General features: G+C 36.3%; 1 pseudogene; it reads left to right on the forward strand.

Annotated features, from left to right (window-relative positions):
- Positions 1–11849: 11849 nt before the first annotated feature.
- LOC103942355 lies at positions 11850–14097 on the forward strand (annotated as a pseudogene).
- Positions 14098–15673: the final 1576 nt, after the last annotated feature.

Below are 15673 nucleotides of genomic sequence, written 5' to 3' on the forward strand. Positions count from 1 at the left end.
TGATCATAATTGCTAATTTTAATGAATTGAGGCATAAATGGTTACAGATTTTTAATTGAAGATTTATTGTTCGAATTAAATTATAATTAAAAGACCTCTGATATAGTTTTTTGATCTTATATAATTTGTAGAATTCAAAGGCATTCATCCAGGTCGTCATCACCGCACAATCGTTTGGTCATCAATTTTCTTCAAAACCTTCCAATGACCTCACCGCAAATCTGTATGAATTCTTGATTTTCATCATACCTTTTAAGAAAGTTTTAACGTATTTAATGGGAACGTATCACTACTATCAATAAATTCTGTTATGTGTTCCCATTGCATTTGCTATCCCATTGTCCAATGGGGCTGGATCCCTTTTCCACCTAATCCACTTAATTCGGAATTCGAACGGTTGAAATTTGATCTACGGTTACAGTTATTATCACTTTTAAAGAGATCTCTTATTTGTAGTCATTTGATAATATTTCAACAGTCCAGATCTTGATCTAGGTGGATTATGTGAAAAGAAATCCAGAGAGAATCGATTTCTGTCCAATAATTTAGGGACCGGATCCCTTTCTGTCCAATGGTTTATGGACCGGGTCCCTTTCTGTACAATGGTTTATGGATGTGTTTGTGTGATGATGCATGCGTTTCGCACTCGTCACTCCCTCACATCTGCTATTATGTGTCATTTTTTTAACTCATTGTGTTCTGTATTCAAACGATGTCATTTTCTATAGTTTGGATTACCGTAGTAATATCGTCTGTACTACAAAATAAATAATTTAGTGTCAAACATTGCCAAATTAAAATAATACAAGATGTTTATAATCAACATTCATAATTAAAGTACCAATGATACATCTAAACTAAATAAATCCCAGAAGGAAAACAAATTAACATGGTTTCATAATAAATGGGAGCATATAATATGAATATGCCACTCAATTCCATTCGATTCCATTCATATATATGCTCATTCCTTAAACTCTCACTATTACCAACCTCTCAAAAATAGCAATGTTAGGACGTTTGAAAGTGTTTTGGGTAAATTACATTTTACCACTTCATGATTGGAATCAATTTCAGTTCCTTACAACATCTTTAAAATATTTCACTTTCATACCTCAAGTATTATTTTATTAATACTTCTGTTACATTTTTCATCCATTGATTTGTTAAGTGCTGACGTGGCTACCACATTTATATTACGTGACTGCCAAATGTACAGTGGCAAAAAAAAATTAAACTTTTTTTTTTCTAAAAAAACCTTAATCTTCTAAATTAAAAAAAAAAAAAAAAAAAAAGTTAGAAAATCCAGATCCCATCACCCCACCCCCAGAACTTGAACAAAAAGACCCGGATCCCCCCAAACCCCCCCTACCCAACCTGCAACTCAGAAGAAGAGGAGACGAAAAAAAAACCCCAAGCCCCGAGGACAAGTCTTCGAGCTTGGTCGAAATTTCAGTGATTTCTTCCTCATTTTTAGAAAGCGATGAGGTTGGCTTCCTACTGCCTTGAGAGATTTACAGCTAGGGTTGGAGAGAAAAACTGGGGAAAAAGAAAAGGACTTGAGTTGAGAACAGATTTGATAGTTTGAGGGGGGTAGGAGAGCTTGGGAATTGACAAACCCTAAAAGTTTAAATGAAAGACAAAATTATATCATCAATTGCAAAATTGGAGATAAGAAAATAATTAGAATCAATCAATTGAAATAAAGTTGCATGAAAAATAGGAGGATGAAGATGGAATAGAGAAAGAAGAATAAGAAAAATTGCAAGAAGAATGGAAGGAAAGGGGCGGAAGAGAGTAAAGAAGAAGAACAACAACCTGGGATTCAAACGAGAGAGCTAGCGATGTGAGAGAGTGGCCAGAGAGCGCTGCAAGAGAGGGACAAAGAGAGCGAAACAGAAGCTTGTTTTCCTCACCCACCCAACTTGCAACCCAGAAGAAGAAGACGAGGAGAGTACTTCGCCGCCGGGGGTGGGATCTGGGTTCGCGGGGGCCCCCGGGGAGGGGGGGGGGGGGGTAATGGGATCGGGTTCCGGGTTGTCTGGTTCTTCTTCATCGGGTTCCAGGTTTTCTGTTGCTTCTTCTTTTCTGTCAAGGTTCAAGTATGGGGATGGGATTTGAATTTTCTAACCTTTTTTTTTATTTTTTAATTTAGAAGATTAAGGTTTTTTTTTTTTATAAAAAAAAAATAAAAAATTTGGCCACGTGACATACATTTAGCAGCCAAATCAACACTTAACGGATCAATAGATAAAAAATGTAACGGAGATATTATATTGAAATAAAACAGTACTTGAGGTATGAAAGTGAAATGTTTTAAAGATGTTGTAAGGAATTGAAATCGAACTCAAACCTGAGGTGGTAAAGTGTAATTTACCTAAACGGTTGGAAGCGTTTTTTATGAAAATATTTTCGAAACCAATTTTTAGTAAAAATGCAAGTGAATTTTGAAAAAAACACTTGAAGTGCTTTTAGAACCTAAAAACATTTTATTTAAAAGTGGTTTTACTGATCAGTTTTTAGTAATGACGACATATTGATCAGAGATTGATGATGACACGTCCCGATAGGAATTTAGACGTGTTGGCCGTCACATAAAGATGACGTAGCCAAGTGCGCAGCAAAAGTGATAATTATGCGAAAACATGGGTAATAATAAAAAGAACGAAACTTAAACTTGATTAGACTAGAAATAAGTGTGTGAAAGTGAACATAACCAAACACAAGTATTCAAAGTATAGGTATCAATAGTGCAATCAGACAAACAAAGTACTAATTATACAAATGGGGAGAAGATCCCTACAGTTATTTAGTAGATTGCCAGAACCGCCGAGAAGTCCTCGTGAGCCACCAAGATATACAATACCTAGGACCTGCAGGGGCGCAAAACAGAAGGTGAAGTGGGCAAAAACAAAATGTTTGAAAACACATTTATCTTTTCTGAACATAATAACCCCTCACTGTAAAACTCGTATAGTCTCCAGAAAATAATACTAAGTATATACATACAAATACCAATGCACAAGGCCAATAAAAACTGATGTATGCCATGTCATAACGTTTCCGCACTAAAAGATGTAAGCCATGTGAAATCAACATAAAATAATATGTCAGCCAGAGTCACCTAATATGACATGTACGTACAACAGGGCTGGGTGTAATATGTAGTCTCAAGTGCTACGATCACATGAAGGTTGTGCGAATAATTGCGAGTCACCTACAAGTCAGAACCACGTATTGTGGTTTATATGACAAGGCTGACACCAAACTTGGATCCAAGGTGAGCGTGTGATGCAGGAGGTGAACATCACTTGACGGACTGTACCCTAGCCTCGGGCGGGAGCACTAACACCAGGGGTGCAGCAATGATGTGTTCTAAATGCATCTATGCATAACAATGTGCAATGTAACCAATACCATCACAATATACTCACATGAAGCTTACATGGGCCTCTGCAGCATCAAACGATATAATTCACGATTTATAATAATGCAATACTTAAAATATAACTCATTTTTGACATGGCATTTAAAGCATAAATCATTTTAAAAATGTTATGGAAACCACGATATATATAGAAAGTAAATGCCCACTCACCTATATGCGAAATAACTAATTTTACGTAAATTTTAAAGCACATACACAAACCCTAGGAATAACTTCTTATATGTTGCTCAAATGGGGTGTTTGAATATACCAAAGTGATCTACTCGACAACACGAACATCCCCATATTTTTAGAAAAATTTTGGACGTCAGGTCAGACGCGTCGCCACGCACCAGCCAAGGCACGACCACACGCGCAGGCAAGTGCCTGACACGCTGACGGAAACCCAAACACCGGTAGGGAATATTTCGTTAAATTACCTAACGCCGTTAGAATATTCCATTAAAGTTAACGGAATGTGCTCCTTTTTCTCCGATGACTCATAGAAGTCCGCCGGTTTCTGGAAATTTTTTTAAAGTGCAATATGTTCTTCAATTCTCAACCAAAATCCATGAAATTTATATGGATTTGAAGGTCTTGAAGAGTAGAACACATCCATACCTATTAGAGGTCCTAAAACCAACGGAAAATGATCGGAATTTCCTTTGATACCTCCAGTCAACTCTACAACTTCGAACATGTGTGTTCCGATGTCCAAACCACTCCAATTTCACTCCAAGATGTTAATGGAGTTGTTTAGAGTCTATCCTGAGCCTTAAAATCGTATAAATCACCCACAATCACGACATCCTAAAAACCCACCATGTCAAAGCTTTTGGTTTCTTATGTTTTCGACAACCATTCGATGAACCAAAGGTATGGATGAGTTCGTGAGGTTGTGAGGAAGATGATGGTAGTGTCCAAGGACTCGATCCTTAATGTTTTGGTATGGTTTGAGTGTGGTGGTCTCACGGTTGTACGAACGGGAAAAAGAATCGAGAAAGAATGAGAGGGTAAGGGATACGTGTGTGTGTGTGTACATGTGTGTGTGTGGTCACGGATTGGCCAGAAAGAAAAGAAGTAAGGCCCTGATTGGGCTGCCATGAGAAAGGGAAAGAGAGAGAGAGTTTAAGGTCCAATTAGCCCAAGGAAAATAACAATTCAACCTAAAATCCGATCGGCCTAGACATGACAGGAACTAATTGATTGGTGAATAAAATATAGTCAACCCAACAATATATTTCTACCCTAACTCGTTCTTTCATCGTCGTAACATTTTCATTAGGAACCCGATTCAACCCTAACTCGCATTGACGCGTTCGTGACGTCAAATATGATTTAATTATGATAGCGAGGAAGATTATTTAAAACTGCATATGTACATCCATGTCACTAAGCCATCGAGGGCATAATCGTCATCTTACATACTCGGGGAGAAAATTATAATGAAAATTGGGACGGGTTGTCACAGATGACCCAATGATGACATAACAACCACACAACAATGATATAACAACGACATTATAAATACTGATCATTTCTGCAATCAAATGTCAAAAATTGATCATTCAGGCTATTTGCCCTTTTAAAGAGTGTAATAAAAAAAATGTAACAATATGACAAAACGTGTCTATTCCAGCTAGTTGCCCTTATTTTTTCTCAAGATGCCCAGTGTAGTTTTTTTTACTCAAATTTAGTCATTTTTTTTTTAGTTCACCAAAATTGCGAAAGCAATCATTCTAACTCTTTAGATAAATTTACTAGCATCTTAAAGTAAAACATAACATAGTTTGGCATTGACGATGCTACCTCTTTTTTAGTCGCCAATAAAAATTACTATGCCCATCCATTGACACAATCTTGAACATATCAAAATGACTTGCTATGACATTCCATTGCCGTTAACTCGTTCTAGACCGTGAGATTCATTCCGGAGCTTATGCAATATCATAGTCATTCCGACTAGCTCGACCCAGTGGTCCGAAATTCATGGTCCCATAATACCCTTCAATGCTAAATAATGAGTCTCTATAGCTTGAAAAAAATAAAAAATAAAAAAGGGGATTTGGATCCTCGTCGAATCCCCTCCTTAAGAATCCTAGGGATCAACGAACATAGACCGTTGATCAAAAATCGTGCGGCCACAATTTTTTCCTTTTTTATATTTTTCACGCAAAACGATGGTGCTTTACTTTTAACAATATAAAAAACATTTAATTAAGACCGCACAATTTTTTATCATCGGTCCATGTTCGTTGATCCTTATGATCCTCAGGGAAGGGATATGGCGAGGATCCAAATCCTAAAAAAGGTGTCACCATATGAGTTTGTTGGCTCAGCTAAACAGTCATCTTTATCGAAACCCCATGGCCCGTTGTAAATTAGTATTTTACATGAAGTGTCACTCATTGTTTGTCAACTGACAGGTAAAAAGTTAATTTCTTGCTTCTGTAGAGATTGAGATATTATTTTTTGGTAGTACTATTCACACGTTTGTTTTTGCTTTTTATATATTTTGTTAAATTTTGTTCATTGATCTTTAGTATTCAGTAGAGGTAAAGATATTAGTCAACCCCTTGTCACCATGAGGGAGGGAGGGAGGGAGAGATGTGTGCGAATGTGATTGTGAGTATGGATTTGGTTTGACCTTGATCTACTCAATCTCAATGAAGAAATTGTAGCAAAAGGTTCAACTTTAATTCAATTGAAAAAATAGTCACAATTTTTCTCGTTTGGTTTTCCATATTTCGTTAGAACTTTTGTCAAAATGAGTCATGTGGGGGTGAATAAAATAATAAATACGGAAAACCAAACGAGAAAAATTGTAGCAATCTTCATTCAATTTTAACCTAATTGGAGAAATGGTTCCTCAACTTTTACCCAATTAAAGCAATAGTCACCAATTGTAAGTTGTTTTTCCAACATGACTCATTTTGACTAAAGTTTTGGGACGTTGATGAAAATGACCATAGCGAACATTTTGATAAGCTAAGAAATTAAAAGTCACAAACTTTTAGTTAAAGAACAATTGGTCCAATTAGATTAAAGTTGAGAGACTATTGCTACAATTTTCTCATCTCATATAGTATGTAGAATCAAAGGGATTCATTTCATCCATTCGTTACGCACAATCATTTGGTCATCAATTTTCTTCAAAACTTTCCAATATACACACCGCAAATGTCTCACTTCATGATTTTCATCCTATTCTTTTAAGAAAGTTTTAACGTATTTAATGGGAAAATATCTTCTAAAAATGTGTTCCCATTGCATTTGCAACGCTAATATGTGTCATTTTCTTTCAAACTTAAGTAGTGGATTGTCATATTAATTAAGTTATTTTTTTTTTTAGTTCATTACGTTTTAAACTCAAACTCTATATTACTAACGTAGTAATATTATAATATCATCTGTATTAAAAAAATTAATTAATTTATTGTAAAACGTTACCAAATTAAAATAACACAAGATGTATATTGTCAATGTTCAAAATTAAATTATCAATGATACATCCAAACAACAAAAATCCCGAAAGGAAAACCAAATTAAAATGGGATTTGAGAGCATATAATTCATACGATTCTGCCATTCAATTCCATTCCATTTATGTATATGCTCATTCCTCAAACTCTCACTCTTAAGTCTTGCCAACCTCACATAAATAGAAATTTTAACAGGTAATTAGTAGCAATGATCTGTTTTTGACATTTGATTTTAGGAATGATCAATGTAACGAAGAAATATTGATCATATATTGATGACGCAACGATGACCTAACAACCATGCAATGCTGATAAAATGATGATAATAAACATTGATCATTTCTACTACCAAATGTCAAAAATTGGTCATTCAGACTATTTGCCCTTTTAAAGAGTGATCAAAAGTGCAACAATATGTCAAAATGTGCCTATTCCAACTAATTGCCCTTTTTATTTTTCCAAAATGCCCAGTGTAATTTTTACTGAGTTTTTTGTATTTATCTACCAAAATTACGAGAGCAATTGTTCAACTCTTTGTATAAATTTAATAGCAGCTTAAAGCAAAACATGACATAGTTTGGCAATGACAATGCTACCTCTTTAATAAGCACCTATTTTCTAGCTGGTGATAAAAGAATCCGGATCCTCTTTGTGAGGATCCTAGGGATCCGTGAATCGTGTCCGTTCATCGTACATCGTGCGGTCAGAAATCATTTTAAATATTTTTATTTAAAATTAAACAGAAACAGTGTCTGATAAAAACTGACCGCACACGATGTACAATGAACAGACACGATTCACGGATCTCCATGATCCTCACCAAAAGGATCCGAAGAGGATCCTGTTGGTTTTTATGCTCATCCCTTGGCACAATCTTAGACGTATCAAAATGATTGTTCCGATAGTCCATTGCCGTTAATTCACTCTGGACCGTGAGGTTCGCTCTGAAGCTTATGTGATATCACACTCATTCAAACCAACTCAATCCGATGGTCCGACATTCATGGTAATACCCATCAATTCTAAACAATCAGACGGTGTGGCTTGGAAAAAATAAAAAATGTGTTACCATATGGGTTTGTACACTCGTCTAAACAATCACCTTTATTGAAATCCCATGGCCCATTGTACTTTATGTTGGGTTAAATCTACTCAATTTGTTGACGGACAATCCTCAATTCGAGGCTCAGCCGATTACATTTCAAATGATGCAACTCGGGGTGCTTGGACAAAACCTCGTTCCGGACATGGCGGATATCATTCAACACCCCCAGCTTCCAATGGACTCATTATTTTACATGGAGCGTCACTCGTTTTGTCAACTAACAGTTTGAAAGTTCATTTCTTTCTTCGGTAGAGGTAGAGATATTAGTTTTAAGGTGATGCTATTCATAGGTGGGGATGCACATTGGAACAGAGCTAGTCTTTGAATTACTTGGAGTTTGGGAAATATACATGTGAAGTTCTTTTGAAGACCATTCGAATATTTGGTACTGTTCCATTTTGTATCGACCAACTGTTTGATATAATACCTTTTAGACATATCTTGATAGGTTTCATTAACAAGACTCGACAAATTCTCTTGATATCACTCATCAGATTGCTTCGGCATATGTTGATATCTGTTGACATGTGCGCATCATGATTTGACTGACATGTGCACAACATGGTTTAACTGATGACAACACACCAAATGTTCAACGAAATGCCTCAGTGACTAAAATTTGGACATTTAACATTGAGACTCCCAAGGTTCAAATCCTGGATCCTCCATTGGCTATTCATACACCACTTTTTACCTTTGTCACATTCTTACTAAATTTTATCTATTTTATCTACTTCAAGTTATTTGATCTAGTGGCAAGAAATTGAGAGGGAGTATGGAGGTAAAAATGGGTGTTGGATAGCACCACCCTAGCTTTTTGAGGGGAAAACTTACTAGATTCAAAACATTTATGGCTCGTTTACTAATTCGTAATCAAATTGATATGAATTAAATCGAGAAGAAATTGGAAGGAAATAGAGTTAGAATTATATTTCTGTTGAAAATGTTTACTAAAACTGTTTGGAACCGGAGTATAATAGTATCAATCTATATAAATTGCTTACTAACTCATATGAATCGGAATGAAAATGAATGTTATTGTTAGAATGCTCATATTCTAAGTATTATATTTTATGTGCTTTTTTTTTTTTATCCTTAGTAAATTTTTTGTTCTTTTTAACTTTCAAAAATTTGTGAGAAGGCTTCAAGTTCTTTTTATTTTTTATTTGTAAAGAGAATAAAATCAGTTGTACTAATTTACTCGCAAGTGGCTCTTTATTACAATGATAAAGAGAAGTATTGATTTTGTACTACGATGATAGTTCACACTCCGTCGACTTCCTAATCGAACAAACTTAACATTTGACAAAAAAATAAAAATACAAAATCCACTCCGTGACCACTGCTTTCCTGGCCCCTTATCTAGCTTTCCCCCACCGCTTACACATAGCCACAGCCTCACCCATCACCCCCAGGCGCCTTTACTTTTCTCTCTCTCTCTCTCTGTCACACAAAGAGCCCTATAAATTTCTCTCTTTTATTTTATTAATATTTAATTTGCTCATCGCCAACCGACGAGATCGAGTCGGTGGATGAGTCGAAGTGATTTTGGTGTCTTCATGCTTTCATGAAGGTGGGTGGTGCCTTGTTGGTGTTTGCTAGTAAAGTCGTGCGGAGGATGGAGAAAAGAAGGTGGAAGGATGCTTTAGGATTATTGTAAAGGTACATAGCTATCTAGAATTCAAATACCACTTCCATCTAAATAATCCAATTTCATGTAATTTTGGAATTCGATTCTGAACATTAGGCGGGCCTCACCAATTTTTTTTTTTTTTTAAATAATGAAAATGACTTGAAAATTTTGAGTTTTAACGATAAGAATAAAATAAATAGTAAAATAAATAGTACTGAGATTGACTTTTTGTGTAAAAATATAGTTTCTAGTTAAAGTAAATAATACCGGAACATTTTCGTTAAAGTTCTCATTTTTTAATTCCTCAAGTGTTAGTAAATGTTAAAATGCTTTAGAGCAACCTCAGCATATCAAAGGTCTCCTAGAGCAACTTACTATTAAATCCCCTCTAGTGAACAATAACTGTCTTTAATGAACAATAATTATCTTTTGCATCTCCATCCATAAACTAAATAGCCATGACAATAGGTAATAAAATATTAGTATTTTTTATTTTATAAAATAATAAAAAATAATTTTATTTGTAATTTCAGATATGATTTTTAATCGGTCTCGTTGCGCCACGTCTTATTAAATAAGAAACTACAATCCAAAGCATTTGAGAAAATATAAAATTGTGGTGTAAAGTGGAAGATAATAATAAGAAATTTATAGTCAAATTAAATCAAATTTGTTAATTTTTAATTTTTTTTTTCAGATTTTTTACTAATGTTTTACATTTTTTATTAGTTTTTTAACATGACTGATGTTAGCCTTACATCAGCACCCTCAAGCAATCGGGCTGTTGATTCTTGCCTCCCCTCTTACTCAGGCCTCCCTCGAGCCCAATTGCCCGCATGAGCTAGGGGAAGGGAGGGAGGCAATTGCAATTAAATGGTCCCCGGCCCATCAGGTAATCACCCCTGCTGGACTTGCTCTTAGAAGGCGTGCACATGTTAATAAACGTTAAAATGCTTTAGAAAGCATGCAATTCTGTTTCTTTCTACTCTTATCTTAATTGGTAAACATGTCATTAAAGAACTAATTCCAAGTGACGTTAAAAGTAGATGATGAAGTGGTGATTTTTAAAAGTTACTACTTATAATTCGACAATATCTGCAACGTACGCAACGCAACCTTAGAAATGGAAAAGCATGCATCACATTGATGCAGAACTGAACTACATAGCATAAGGAAAAAAGCAAGAGGAAGAAACCAAATATATGTCAGGATACAGAGGAATGATGACCCTCTCCTGATTTTTTTTGTGTGAAGATTTTAGGAATTCTCAAATCGTGTTTGTTCATTGTACATTTTGCTGTCAGTTTTCATCAAACACTATTCATATTTAGTTTTAAATAAAAATATTTAAAATGATTTCTGAAACATGATTTGAGGATCTCCGAAATCCTCACAAAAGGATCTGGAAAGAATCCTCATTTGATACGGAGTTGGCATCTATGGCGGCATTTCCTCCACGTCGCAAACTAGAAACCAATCAAATCCAAGTCTGTATTGCTATGGACCTAGATTGTTTGCCCTCTCCATCCCATACCCTTCTCATCCCCTCCTATATTATGTGGTCACAATTAAGTCACGTCAACATTTTACATTGATTTTTTTTTTATAGAAATAATAAGACAAAATGCAATGGGAATATAAAATGTTAACGTGGCTTAACCATGACCACAGAAATAGGAGGGGATGGGAAGTGTATGAGATGGGGAGGGCAGACAATCCAAGTCCTATTGCTATTGCTTGCATAACCAAATTTACGTTTTAATTCGAGTAATGCTAAGCAAGTTAAATTTTTGTATAAATTTGTAAACTAATTAATATGACATAGAAGTTGGTGATTAAATTATTATTTAAATATTGATAATGGAAGTGTTATTAGCACTTCAAAAATCTCATTCTACACTTCTCACAAGTGTATTTTTCTTTCCCAATATAGAAAGTTTGGAGTGTAGAATGAGATTTTTGGAGTGCTAATAACAATTCCCTATTGATAAACATGTTAATTTTTTATTGGCAACACATTTTTTAATTTGTAAATATTGTTTAAAAATTAATCTTTCTATCATTTCTCTTAATTCCCTAACACAGAATGATGATTTTTGAGTTTCCCTTACACAATAAATAATACGAAAAATGAACAAGAATGATTGAAGAAACAATTTAATTGATGAAAATTAAATTATCTGATAATTCAGACTACTAAAAATGGAAAATAGTACTGAAAATATCTGTAGTCTCGGTTTCATCGTTGCCAATATTGTTGAGTTTGCTTCTGAATTTAGTGGGTGTACGTTCGTGTATGTCCGTTGTACTTGTAACGGTGTTCACGTATGATCAAGGTCATGAAGGGTGATCTTGACCATGACATGTACTCTCTTTGAGTTTATGAAATAAAACTATCGTAATCATTAAAAAAAAAAAAATCAATTTTTTAGTTTTATTTCATATATTTATAGCATTTGTTTTGTTATTTAAATTAACTTAGTGTAGAAAATGGTAGATTATTTAGGAGGTTAGTACCATTTTTTTTAATACATTGTCTCACATTCAATCATTTTGCTAACTGAGATGGTCAAGTAGCCAAAGACGAATTCTAAACTCGTATTTCCTTAGTTCTATTCCTTGAACTCTCTCGCACCCATCCTCATAAAAATAGCAATATATTCTCGCACCCATCCTCATAAAAATAGCAATATATTCTTCTCCTCCTCCTCCTCCTCCTCCTCCTCCTCCTCCTTACAGATAATTCAGAAAACCCTCAGAAAAAAAAAAAAAAAAGGGATTTGAGAATGAGCATATAGTGATGCTGCCGTTCATGGCTCAAGGCCATATCATCCCATTCCTAGCACTTGCAAAGCAAACCCAACAGTCCACAAACTTCAGTCACCATCGCCACCGCCCCTCTCATCATCAAATCCCTCCAATCCACCATTTCCTCCGCCTCATCCAATCACAACAACATCCATTTGGCCGATCTTCCCTTTTGCAGCTCAGACCACGACCTTCCCCCCAACACAGAAACCACCGAGAACCTCCCATTCGCCAAAATGATCAACCTTTCCGCCGCCTCACTCGCCCTCGAACCTCCTTCTCGCTGCCTTATCTCCTACATCATCGAAAAAGAAGGCTGCCCGCCGCTATGTTTGATCTCTGACGTGTTCTTCGGATGGGCTACTGATCTTTCAAACAGCCTAGGCACTGTCAATGTGACTTTCACCACGGGCGGGGGCTTACGGCACTATAGCCTACACATCAGTCTGGCTCAACCTCCCTCACCGCTCCACAAGCAACGAATACTTCACCGTCCCCGGCTTGCCGGAACGCTGCAGGTTCCACATCTCTCAGCTGCATCCGTTTATAAGAGCTGCAGACGGTACAGATTCTTGGTCAAAATTTTTCCAGCCCCAGATTTCGGGTTCTACAAAATCTTTTGGATGGCTGTGTAATACTGTGGAGCAAATTGAGCCGTTGGGATTGGATATCTTGAGGGATAACTTGAAGCTTCCTGTTTGGTGCATTGGTCCTCTAATTCCTACTGAGGCACTCAAAACTTCATCCACATTGGACTTAAAGGTCTCGAGGCAGCGCGCTGGAAAAGAACTGTGCTTTTTCCGCCGAGAAATGCCTCAAGTGGCTTGACTCGCAAGGTTCGAATTCTGTAATTTACATCTCATTTGGTTCTCAGAACACAATCAGTGCAACCCAAATGATGGAATTGGCTGTTGGGTTGGAAGAAAGCAGAAAGCCTTTTGTTTGGGTGATAAGGCCTCCGGTGGGCTTTGATCTGGAGGGAGAGTTCAAAGCACAGTGGCTGCCTAACGGGTTTGAGGAAAGAATGAGTAAACGAAAACAGGGGTTGCTAGTGCACAACTGGGCACCCCAGTTGGAGATTTTGTCACACAAATCCACAGGGTTTTTTGTGAGCCATTGCGGGTGGAATTCAGTGATGGAGAGCTTGAGCCAGGGCGTGCCGATTGTGGGGTGGCCGTTGGCGGTGGAGCAAGCTTATAATTCGAAGATGTTGGTCGAGGAGATGGGTGTGAGTGTGGAACTGACAAGGGGTGTGCAGAGTAATATTGGATGGAAGGTGGTGAAGGAGGTGATTGATTTGGTGATGGATGAGAGTGGGAAGGGAGGGGAGATGAGGAAAAATGCCGGTGAGATTAAGGAGAAATTAAGAAAATCAATTAGAGGTAATGATGGTGATCAAGGAAAGGACAAGGGGTCTTCTGTCAAGGCCATGGAGGATTTTGTGGCTGCTCTTTTATCAAAGAAACAAGATTAGTCAAAAGTTACTTAGAGGTGATTAGGTTACCGGTAATTTCAAGTCAATTGCGAAATTCCTATTGTTAGCAAATGGATAGGTTTTGATTCAAAAGACGTTAATCAATGTTTGCCACTCTAAAAAGTTATTTTGCTTTTGTTATCTATGAAAACTTGAAAAAGAACTATACATAAAATGTGAAAGCCTCTTAGTCGAAATACCCCTAAAATGTCCTTGCACCACAAGAGAATATCATCCTAGCACCACAAATTGGTTAAGTGATGATGAATAGAGTAGTTTTTGTAATCGGAGCCCATAATTTTCCAATCACTTTGGGTTGTAATTTATTATTTATTGAATATAGTACTTTATGTTGTTTCCAATTTATTGAATATTTATTCAAATGATTGGTTAAACAATTCTTCCTCTTCCTGATCGAGTTCCCACATCATCCTTGAAGAAGAAGAAGACATTATAAGAAAGAAGCAGAAACTCTGAATAATGATAGAGATTTTTGTGAAGAATGAAGCAGAAACTATTAATAATGATAGAGATCTTGAGAAAATTGGTGTGAGATTTGTGAGGATGGATGATGGATTATATGGAGGATTAAAAAAGGATTAGGTTGTAGATAATGCCATGTGGCATGCCGTAATTCGTTAAAAATCTTATGAAAATCTATCCTCAAAGATTGTAAACAGATTATGATACGTGGCGTGACGTGATTGGTTAATAATCTTATCAGAAATCCATCACCAATAATTGTATTTTCGGATAATAACACGTGGCGCAACGAGTACGATTAAAAATCTTATCGGAAATCCATCCCCAATAATTCTTTTTTCGGATTTTACGACAAGTGGCGCATTGAGAATGATTAAAAATCTTATCTGAAATTACTAATAAAATTATTTTGTATTATTTAATAATACTTTGGATAGTGACACATGACACAACGAGAACGATTAAAAATCTTATCGGAAATCCATCCCCAATAATTCTCTTTTCGGATTTTACGACAAGTGGCGCATTGAGAATGATTAAAAATCTTATCTGAAATTACTAATAAAATTATTTTGTATTTGTAAACACGAGAAATTCCTGAAACACACGAGACAAGAATACGTGTACAAAATAATATTTTGTATTAATGATTTTGGGGTTACAATCTCTTTGTAATTTGGTCCTCTGATTCTATCTTCGTAGGGTGTGGGTTTGTGGATGAGTTGTTGATCCAAAGGGCCGTCGGGGCTTGATCTAAGGATGCACAGCTGATGAATGGATCTTCAAGGGGCGTTGGACTTGATCTTGAAGGTTGATGGATGAACGGATCTTCAAGGGCTTTTGGGCTTAATCTTGAAGGATGAACGGATGTGTGGATTTGTTGAGGTTGTTGATCCAAAGGGGCCGTTGGGGCTTGATCTTAGGATGAACGGATCTTCAAGGGCTTCTGGGCTTAATCTTGAAGGATGAACGGATGTGTGGATGATGAACACTTTCCTCAAGGGCCGTCGGGGCTTGATCTTGAGTTGGTGGAAGTTCTTCAAGGGCCGTCGGGGCTTGATCTTGAAGGTGGATTTGACGAAGAACGAAGATTGCTTTCTTGATCCTTCGGGATTTGCTTGAGAGCTTTAGAGTTTCAAGGCTTCTTTCTTTCTTCCTTCCTTCTTTTCTTCTTTTCCTTTCTCCTTCTCCCTCCTTCTTTTTTCTAAATGAATGCATTGGCCTCCTATTTATAGAATTTCAAAACTTGATTTTTGGATTT

This window comes from the organism of the source record quoted next, unplaced genomic scaffold (assembly GCF_019419815.1).
Source record: "Pyrus x bretschneideri cultivar Hongxiangsu unplaced genomic scaffold, Pyrus_bretschneideri_v1 Contig14, whole genome shotgun sequence".
NCBI lineage: Eukaryota > Viridiplantae > Streptophyta > Magnoliopsida > Rosales > Rosaceae > Pyrus > Pyrus x bretschneideri.